Here is an 11736-nt window from a genome sequence, read left to right as displayed (position 1 = left end):
AAACTTTCAAAGGCTTTCAAAGGATATCAAAGGATTCGAAATATTACAGGAAATTAAAAACAATTCCCAGACATTTTTTAGTTATCTCAGTAGTTTGAAGGAGTTAAAAGACAGATATATTTTAGGGTGTTTTAAAAGATGCCAACGCATTTTCAAAAGATTTAATCGATTTCAAAGGATTTCCACGGGTTTTAGTCATTTTAATATTTTAATTGACTTTAATACTTTAACCCTCCATTTACAGACTTCTTTCTCCCACTGTCCGTTTACAGGCAGGGTCTGCGTAATTCAGTGAATTTTTTGAATTGTTAAAAGTTTTTATTTAATTGATCCTGAAGTCTATTAACTTCACCTTAAATTTTGAGACATTTCGCTTAATTCTTTGAATTTCCTTGATTTTTTCTGAGCTTACTACAAAGTTACTAAATTCAATTAAGTTTTTTCATATTTTCTCTTCTATCTGAAATTCCTCCAAATTCATTCCAGTTTCACTGAAACCCACGGAATTATTTTATTGTGTTTAAAATTTTATCCAATTCATTTGAATTCTTTTGAATGCAACTTGAATTGTTCTGAAATCTTCTGAATTTATCCTGAATTTGTTACCCTTTGAGCTCGAAAAAAGTACCCTGTGGGCATGGTAAAAAGTCCCCTTTGGTCTCTATAATTTATCCCATAGGTACTGTGAGACCTGATTTGTTTTACTGTCTAAACATTGAATGCATAAAATAAACCCTTATTTCGTTTCAAACAACTTTGTGATTGAAATTGAACTTTTTCATTTGATTGGAAGTGCATCGAACTGAAACCGGCCAAACGATGAGGGTAGTAGTTCGCTTTTTGCAGAGAATGGTCATGTTTTGGACAAAAATCAAAAGCAAAACGAGCACCCCGAAATGAAACGTTTTCCAGCTGGAATCATTGCCAAGGGGGTTAGTATCCGCGATAAACAACAATGCAGCTGCCATTTACCATTAACCGGACTCATGTTATTTGTCGATGTCACGAGGGACAGAATTCGGACCTTTCGTTATCACGTGGCTGGACATGCAGCCTCGATCGATAGTCGCACCTGTACCAATCGGTATTTCGTGAGGGAGTCTTTTCTCCATTTGAAAATAAACCAGGAATACGAAATTACCAGCAAAATACCATTTTTCACGCCAGTAGTCTACATTTTCAATTAGAAGAAGGGTAGTTGAATAAATGGTCTGCTTTTTTCAATTGTTTAAAATCTTAAGCACGGTTCCGTTATATAACGTCAAGCCAAAACACCATGAATGTTATTCTTTATTTTGTATCATTTTTTATTTCAACAGGGCTGGTACACTAAGGGTGGTCCAAATTTACATCGATAAAATTTTGACTTTTGGTGATGACCCCTCCTCCCATTTGTCTGGTTTTTCGGAAAAAGAAATTCTGTATTTTTTCATATCGGTTAACAGTAACCCCTATTTTTGAAGATTAAAGCTTATTCACCTCTTAAGGAATGTCCAATGAATAATTTTCACTCCATGACTTTTTATTTTTACCCCCACAACCCCAAAATTGTGCCCGGAAAATGCCCCAAAAAAGGAATATTAATTTTCGGGATAAATGACACAGTTGATCAATTTCTCTAATAATATTTCTTGTTTTGCATATTTGTTAATTATTTCAACAATTTTCATTTGTTTAAACAATTTTTTCCTGTAAATCGTAAGAAGTTATTTTTTTCTGGAATGAATGACACAATTACCGAATATTGCGTATAACGTATGTTTTTAACAATGTTTGACAATTATTTAAATCATTTTCATTTATTTGAAGATATTTTTCCACTGTAAATGTTTAAAAGTTAAAATTTTCTGGAATTAATAATGCAATTTATGAGTGCTAAGAGTAATATTTGTATGAAAGGTAGTTTGCAATTAAGTGAACAAGTAATTATGACTTACTTGCGCCATTTCATAGTAAAAGTGGAGGAAAGTCTAGTTTTTTAATCTCTTACACTATGTGGTTTATTAATCAATATTTTCGTATTTCAGAACTTATATCCTAATTTCATAAACAATAATTATTATTAAACAATTTTTTATTTACGTTCTGTATAGTTATTTTTTATATCAACTTCGTTGCCAAAAGATAATAGGTGAAACTCTTTTATAGTGCCGATTTTGGGGCTGAAGATGGGTAGGAACTGACTCATTATAGCCCGCTCCGCTTTTTTTTTGTTCACGCCTGAGTGCTCGGGTGAGTGACAACCGCAGATCCCGTGCACCCCGCGCAGCTTCTGTTACACCTACCTGCTGCGCGTCGTCAATTCTCGTTAGGACTATAGAAGGGAGGGCTATTGAAGGGTTTCACTGCACTGGTTAATCAACGACATAGTGTAAGGGATTCAACAAAAACTAGCATTTTCTGCATCTTTCCTATGGAAAGGAGCAGGTGATATTAATTGTTTAAGTAATATCAAATTGTCTTTGACAAAAAATGTCAATCTTGATCTTCATTACCTGCGTCGCTTCGCTCGCAAGTTTGAGCGCGCCTAGAGCGCGCGACCGTTGGTTCTCGCACTTCGCGCTCGATTTTGTATTTATCTCGCGCTTCGCGCTCGGTCTTTATATTTTCGCACATTCTTGCGCAAACATTTTAAAATTAAGACTCAAAACATCCACCACTGTAATTTTGTGATTTTGAACTCTCTTTTGTTAAAGCTTTTTAGGATTTAACGAACACATTCTCATCACGTAGTTCGTGCTTCACACTCGATTTTGTCCAACATGTCAACTTTTCTACATTATACACAACACTTTTATATCAATTATAATACATTTTTTATGTAACTCTGCCTGGGTTTACGTATTAAAAAATTGCAAAATAAAAAGCAAATTGTATTTATCATGATTATTTTTGTATTTGTTGCATAAAAATTGACTCATACTAATTCTTATTTTCTTGTTTTTATCTTTTTTTTTATTTTTAATGTTGTTTTTTACGATTAAATAAAAACTACTGCGCATCTGCATCAAAAAATGATTAATAATAAATTTATAGTTCTTTTTAGACGAACAACTTTTGTCTGGTAATTTAAGTTCATACCTTGTGTCGTTTTTTCAAACAAATTTAATATTTTTATTTTGAATGTTAGTTTTTACGGCTAAAGCAAAAACTACGTGTCCTATCAAAAATTTGTAGTTCTTTCCAGGGCGCGCAATTTGAGCTTTTTCATTTTGTTCGTAGCTTGCATAGTTTGACCAAAAAATGGAATTTTTGAATTTTTCATTATTTTTGGTACATTCAAATTTGGAATGTTCAACTTTTCGACCAAATTAAAAAAGTTGTTATCATAGTCCTGTAGGGCTTTCAAAAAGAAAAGTTTTTATTCTCTTGACTTTTTTTCATATCATGCGTTGTTTGGCTTAAACTGTTCATTTTAGTTTGTTTTTCTGGATTTGGAAAATGCTCTAACTCTGACCATTTTCTTTTTATAGAAAGAAGTCAAAAGGTTAAATTGTTTAAGTTTTGAAGTACTATGAACAACCGTGCATAGAATTTTTACATCTTGAAAAAATGTGGTTTCACAAAATGTTGTGTAGGATCAAATTTTGAATTTGGAACTTTTTGACCAAATTGAAAAAGTTGTTATCATATTCTTGTAGTGCTTTCAAAAAGAAACATTTTTCTTCTCAAGACTTTTTTTCGTATCATGCGTTGTTTGGCCTAAATTGTTCACTTTAGTTTGTTTTTTTGGGTTTTGAAAATACTATAAATCTAGTAATTTTTTATTTTTCGAAAAAAGTCATTAGAAGAAATTGTTCAATTTTTTCAATACTATGAATAACCGTACAGAGAATTTTTGAATTTTTAAAAAAGTGGTTTCAAAAATATTCAAAATGTGCCCACTTTTTAAATTTTCATCCAAAATGGCTGGCTAACGAATTTGAGCTTTAGTTTAGGATACTAAACGTGTGTACCAAAGGGCAATATACATTACTTTTTTCAAAAGTTATTGTGTTCACAGACAGACTGACATACATACAGATATACAGACAGACACATTCGTAAAAACCTGTTTTTCGGATTCAGGGGGTCTCAAAACGTGGCCATTTGACAAAAACTGGGGGGGGGGGTCAAATTTTAGACAAATCCAATACCTTTTCTGATGAGAATGGAAAAAAATTTTAAGCAATTGCCCCGAAACAAATGAGATTACTTTTAGCATTCGTTATTTGTATCATTAATTTCAGAAAATATTAGCTTTTCACGATTTTATAGAAAGAAATTATACAAATAGAACTAGATTAAAGAATTAGAAAGAAGCTAAATAAAAATAGATTTTTTTAAAATTCATCAACTGTGTTATTTATCTGCGAAAAATAACTTTTCACAATTGACAGGAAAATCAATAAATAAATTTAAACAGAAAACAAAGGGGGTAACCACTATTGAATTCCGGTCCATTCCTATTTCCGAATAATATTTAAATTCGTTTGAACATTTTATTCCATTCACTTGAATCATTTGCATTTCATGAAACTCTCCCTAATGCTCTTGAATTCTTCTCCGTTCACTCTAATTTTACTGAAATTAGTAGAATCTCTTGGATTTTTTACATTTTTTTCAATTCGTTTGAATGTATTTCTAATTCAACCTGAATTCCTATTAATTCATCTTGAATTTTGCGAAAATCTTTTATATTCTCCAGGATTCTCTGAAATATTTGAAATTTTCTGAATTCGTTTGAATGCTTCTAGATTTAATTATCAAATTCTTTTGAAATCCCTTGCATTTTGCTAATTTTGCACCAAATTTAATGGATTCAATGAATTGTTTAATGTTTTGGAATTGTTTTCAATTCATTTAAACTGTTTGTAAAATTTCTCTAGAATTTAAATTCCTATAAATGCACTCCAATTTTATTTTATTTTTCTGTATATTTTTTTTAATTTACATAAATGCTGTTGAGTTTTGCCTGGATTTTGTTAACCTCCATTGTATTCAATTCTATTGAAATTTTTAATATTAAAAATTATATTTAATTCGTTTAAATTCTTATAAATTTCATTAAAGTTAGGTGGGACTAACCCAACTGTCATGAAAATGTGCTTGCTTAGAACCAATTTCAATTCTAAAATTCAGATTTCCAAGCTAAGTGAATCCAAGGTATAACTAATTTAAGAGCGTGTTTAAATCTTTTTCCAATTTTAATAAAAAGTTGTTTTATTTATCTAGAATTTTAGTTAAATTTTTGCTGCACAAAACGGGCTCAAGCGACAGTTTTAAAATTGGTCTGAAATCTCTTGGGATATGCGATGATACAATAATCCACAAGAAAATCCGATATTCGAGAAATTGTCAATTGGATTTGGCTCAGCCTCAACATTTGTTTGCTTTCCAGCTTCAATAGGCCTTCCTATAAAATAAAATTAATATATTTTTTATTTTTATATCTGCATTGTAAAGAGCATAGACATGCCATTATTCTTCCAATCAGAGATACTTTTAGGATTAATAAGCTAGATGAAAATTGTAAATATTCGTTTCAAGAGGATACAGTCCCATGCGATCCTCGAAATTGCTTTAATTGACTGAAGTGGCGTCCAATCAAATCGCATATCCACTTGTACATTAAACTCTTGACCTCCGAGCAAACTTTGATTAAAACACTACCACCCCGCATACATTCCATATTTATACATATTTATACAAACTATTGTAAATTAAACTGTTCACAGTTCTCAAAAATGTGTTTGTTCTTTTTTCAGGTGAGTCTAAGTCCTTATCTTTATCTCGAAGACATCATTCGAGTTCCAAAGCAAAGCCTCTGGTCCTGAATAATGAAGGTAATAAATATCATACATAACAAAGACACCTAATAATTAAAAATATTCTTGGAGGTTTTTAATTTAATCGACTGGGAAAAATTTCTTGAGGTAGGAATGACACCCATGTTGCGAATTGTAGTATTATAGACACTCTTGCATTTCTGAACCCACAGCGCGTTAAACAACACAAATACCGACATAAATGACAATGATTCATTTTAATGAAGCTTTATGTGACTCAGAGGTTACGTACCAAACAAAATAGTTTTTAAACATCACCGGACGTAGACGAAATTAACAAATTTGTTCAAGTAATATTTTTCGAAGCGTAAAGAGTACCTAAGTACTGTTTGGTGGTCAAGAGTCATTTGGGTAAACAGAATGGTCGCTGAAATAAAAATTTTATTCTTTTTCTAAGTATTGTATTACAAAACCAGTGCAACTCTAACATTATTTCGACTAATTAAAAATATATATATCGACTCTACAAAACAATATTTGTGGACTCTCTATAGCTAATCCGCTTTATTTTTCTTGGAATGAAGAAATGATGTCATAAATACTCGAAACAGGAAAAAACTCATTATGAATTTTTCTCGAACGGAAATTATTCTCAATTGTTCTATATTCTTTATTTTACGGACCTAGATTACACCGCTTTATAGAATGTGCTACTAGGAACTTTGAAAGGTTTTAAAAAAACTTGAATGAAATATTTAACAATGATTTACATTTGAAAAAATGCCCAAGAAAATCTTTCACTTGTAAATTCTTGGAATATAAGAGAATTTTAGAAGAAAAATCTTCAATCACTTGAAATATTGCAACTTTTTTTTACTGTTAATTTCAATTTTTACCTTTTAAACATTAAAAGAGGCTCTTTTTGGGGTTTCTTAGCCTTAGGCAGAAACTCTTATCATTTCAATCAGGTTTCTGTCCGTCGTATTTTCTTACGAGACACGAGGCGAGATTCAAAACGAGATTCGAGAGGAGGCTCGAGACGTGTTTTGAGACGAGATGAAATTCGAGACAAGATGAGATAAGTGGCAAATAAGGAGAGAAAAAGTAAGATAGGGAAATGGGATCGGAGGGGGAGATTAGAATGACTTAATAGTCTACGAAACTGTTTTTTGTAGGCGTATGTTGCCTACTCTGAGTAATTTTCTTTGTTTTATCATTTTTATTGAGTTTCAAAAAATGAAATTTTCGTTATTTTTTCCTCAATTGAAAGAGATTATTTAAAAAAATTTTATTGAGTTTAAGGGAAGAATTTTTTCTTTTCAATTTTTTGTCTGAATTGCAAGAGGAACTTTTTTGTTGTTTACATTTTTATTGAGTCAAAGGCGAGAAGATTTGTATTCTTAACATTTCTTTGGGAGTGAAACGAGAAAATTAAAGTTTCTAATTTTTTTTTAATTGGCAGAGAGACATTATATATTTTTAAGATTTTTATCGCGTTGGAAAGTGGGAAATATTGGTTTTTAATGTTTCATGAATTGGAAGAAGGATAATTTTGTTCCTTAAACATTTTCATAGAATTGGAAAGGAGGAAATTTTGGGTTTCAATTTTCCTAAATTAGAAGAGGCCATTTTCGAGCTTTCGTAGCCTCGGCTAATTTTTTCTGATTCAGAAGAAGCCCTTATTTTTAACATTTGTATTGAGTTGCCGGAAGCAAATTTTGTATTTTTAAAATGCTGATAAAAGGTTGGACCCTTTTATTTTAAATTTTTTACTGAATTGGAAAATATTTTTGTTTACACATTTTTATTAATGTGAGTTGAAATGGAAGATTACTTTTAACTCAGTGCATTGGGTAGCATGAATTTATATTATTTTATTATTCAAATCTAAAATTCTGCAGTAGTTTAATGTGATTTATTTTTAAAATGTTTAGTTAGAAAGTTTTAACAGCTTTTACTTTTATACTCGTAAATTATAAAGCGTTTGAATAACAAATTTCGAGATAAAATTTTTTGTGCTTACATTTTTAAAGTTTAAAATTCACCAGAGTTCCATTTTGAGTTCTTTAATTGGGATTTCAGTTTTGATTACTTTAAACAAACAAATTTTCAGTCTAAAAAATCGATTTTTTGAATTCTCATCGACCGTGAAAAAAAGTTGAGAACCGAAAAAAAACCGGGAATTTTAAAATTTCGCAGCTTGAAACGTTGTGGATTCAGCAGTTTTTTCACCATTTTATCTTTTGTCATAGTTTTGTTTTAAAAAGTGGTAATCATTACGGTTTTATTAACACAATCTAATTTAGTGATTCCCATTAACCAGAGAATTTTCTTATCTTGATTATTTTTTAATTCACATCCTGTTTCATTTTCCCCTGATTTTTTTTTTTTTTTTGTATTCGATTAATCGAGAATCTTTTCCTGAAAGGGCTGGTGAGAACAGACCGAGGTTAGGTTAGTTGTTAATTATTCAAATTAAGACACATGTTGTCACACTCTCAATTGCAGCTGTTCGTATTCTAGAGGAACTTTGCGACCTGTATGCGTAAGTTTCCGGTCGCATGTTTATTACGCACGCGCACAAGACACGCGATATTTTATTATTCATTTAGAAATACCGTGTATTACCTCTACAAAAATGTGTAATAATTAGTTCGAATTGTTTTGGATACTACTTTAGGAAATAATAAATGCAAATGATATGGCAAAAAGTTGCAAAACGAATTGTTTTTTCGGAACTATGAGGTAGAATACTCAGCAAGAAATAAAATAGATCAAGGATATGCAGAAAAATAATTAATTTTTACAAGAAGGTCGAATAATATTATGCATCGTGCTTAGAATGTAACTTTTTTCCTAACTGTAATATTTTTCTTTCATAGAAACCGTAAAATATTGTTTAATGGTAAGAAACCTTCAGAGCTTATACTCACGCCCCTATTGACACTTTTTTTTAACGATGCATTATTTTACTACTATTTTGAAAAAATTACACTAATCCTACTATTTTTCAAGTTGCTCGAAATTCCAAAATATTTCAAGATTTTGACGTTTTCAAAATTTACTTTACAGGATTTCAAATTTCGTATTTTAAGGGATTTTAGGGAATTACGAAGAATGTCCAGAGGGTTCAAGAGATTTCTACAGATTTCATGAGGTCTTAGAGGAATTCAAAGACTTAAAAGTTTTGAAAATTAATTTAAAAAGATATTAAAGATTTCCAGAAGCTTTACGTGATTTCAAAAGATTTCCAGAAAATATCAAGAGACTCCAATTTTGGAGGTTCCAATTAATTTTTACGCCCGGCATTTACAAAATTTCAAAGGATTTCAAGACATTTTATAATATTTGAGAGACTCATAGGATTTCAAAGTAAATTAAAAAAAATTCATAATGGTCTAAGGAATTTAAGGGTTTTTAGTACATTTAAGTGGGTTGATTTCAACGAATAAATTTGATGAGATTTTATTGTATTTTACAAAAATTTATAGTTTTTGAAAGATATTTCAACAGATTTAAGGGATTTTATTCATTTGAAGGAATATCAAAACAATTTTAACAAAATTTAGTTTTCGAATCTTTTTAAGCTTTCTATGAATTTTGAAAAGTTTCAAGAAAACTTTTTCTTAAGATTCTGAGAAAAATTACAAATGATTTTGTACTTTAAAAAATTTATTTTTAAAGAAGATTCAAACAATTTCAAAAGATTTTATAATTGAAACACTTGTTCAAAAGTTAAATTACTTTGTTAACAATTCATTTTTTTCTTCGATAAAGATTCACTAATTCACTAATTTACCTTGTTATAGAACAAGTTTTTTCAGGGAGGTAAGAGCCGCCGGAAATAATATTTAAAACCACCCCTAGTTTATGAAAATCAGAAAATCGTCGAAATGACCGCCTGAAAATGACCCCCCTGAAAAAACTTATTCTACAACAAGGTAAATTAAAAGTATTTTTAATTGGAAAAAAAACTGTATAAAGGCGTTCATTTTGACGATTTTCTGATTTTGATACACTAAGGGTGGTTTTAAATATTCTTTCCGGCAGCTCTTAACCCACTGAAAAAACTTGTTTTACGACATGGTAAATTAACACTATCTTTTATTGGATAAAAAAGTGTATAAAGGCGGTCATTCGGCACATTCTGTGTTGCCCCTATCTGCATTATATTTTAGGGTGTTTTACACTTGAAAAATTTTTTTTTTAGATTTTTTTGTATAATGCTCATTTTTATGCTTAGCTGAACTAATTCCGCTAGGCTAGTTTCCGGAAAAAAATATTTATTTTTTTTCATTTCTTTCATTTGAACGTTCGAAACTTCAGGTACATAAATTTATCTCTTTGGTATAAAATTCAACCATTTTTTTCAAATTAACTGTTTTGTTAAAAATTTATATTTTCGGGTTAAAAAAGTACCTTATTTCGGGGAAGATTCGTCTCTTTTGATAAAAATTGTATTTATTTTTGTTAAAAATGCAGTTGATTGAAAAATAAAATTTTTTGTTTCAAAATTTAGCTGTTATTTTTCTTAATTCGTCTTTTTCAACATGATTATTTATTTTTAAAAATTAATTTTAAGACAAAATTGAAAACGACTGCAAAACATTTCAAATGATTTACTAAAATTTAGAAAAAGAATATATGTGAAGAATTCCTGAAAATAAAATCAAGAATCTAACTACCAAATTTTGACAACCATCATAGAATGTTCCCATTGCAATCTGAAAAAAAGAAAACTTTTTCTTCTTCTCCTTTCCCCCTAAAAAAAGAAAAAAAATTGTTTTTCATTTTGAGAAAAATAAAAAGGAGGAAAGAAAAGTGAGAAAAAAATGACAAAAATTTCATTTTTCTTTACTCTTTTTTTATTTTTTTTAGGGGGAAAGGGGAAGCAGAAAACGTTTTCTTTTTTTCAGATTGCAAAGGGAACATTTTGTGGTGGTTGTCCAAATTTGATCATTATATTCTTGATTTTATTTTCAGGGATTTTTCACATTAACTTGATTATCGAACGGTAAAGGGTTTTAAATTTGATTTTAATCTTATTTAAATATCTGAAATTTTAAAAGAATATATTTCAAAAACTTTGAAGCAACATTTTTTATTTGCAAAAATAAATTTTTTTAGCAAAACATCGAGTCAATTTAAGAGACATTTAGAAGTTTTTGAAAGATTCGAAAATAATTTAAAACTTGTGGAGATTTCAAAAAATTTCAAACAAAATGTAAATTTTTAAGAATATAGAACGTTGAAACATTAAAAAAATTAACAACTTTGAAGATAAAATTACAAAAAATTGATAAGCATTCAAATTTAAAAAAAAGGTTAACAATGAAGAACTACAAAATTATTACATTTGGGACTTTTAATTGATTTTTAAGGAAATATACTTTTTAAATTTGGAGAAATGTATTTGGTTCGTTTCAAAAATATCCCAACCGACCGTTTTTCATTTTAGGCTTCAAATACTCAAAAGCATTCCCTGAAACAGAATCAGAGAAAAACCAGGATATGCAAGCTCTTTTCAAAGAAATTTGTTTGGCCTACGTGTGGAGTTTGATCTTAGAAAATTTGGAAAATCTTTCTCCACTAAACAATAACAATTGCGGAAATATAACTTCAAAATACGCAATTGTGGTTTTTTTGGACCACCTTGCCAGAGATTCTGAATAAATTATAATTTTTTAACTTTCATTTGGGAAAATCTTTGAAAAATACAGAAACACGAAAGCAATTTTCATGAAGAATTATAATTTTGAATTTAGGTTTACTTTATAATAGGATATTTCGTTAGGAATTGTAATTTATACTTTAGGGAAGGTAGTCTCCCTAAAGGATAATAATTTGACTTCTAGCACGGAATTTTTTTAATTTAAGGTGGCTTGGGCGTTTGGTGCCGTACAATGTGGGGGGCACTGTGGGGGCTATCTATCATGCGATCAGTCTTTATTTGAATTTTATTGATATA

The sequence above is a fragment of the Belonocnema kinseyi genome, chromosome 9 (assembly GCF_010883055.1).
Source record: "Belonocnema kinseyi isolate 2016_QV_RU_SX_M_011 chromosome 9, B_treatae_v1, whole genome shotgun sequence".
Lineage (NCBI taxonomy): Eukaryota > Metazoa > Arthropoda > Insecta > Hymenoptera > Cynipidae > Belonocnema > Belonocnema kinseyi.
Note: the sequence above shows the minus strand (reverse complement) of the source record.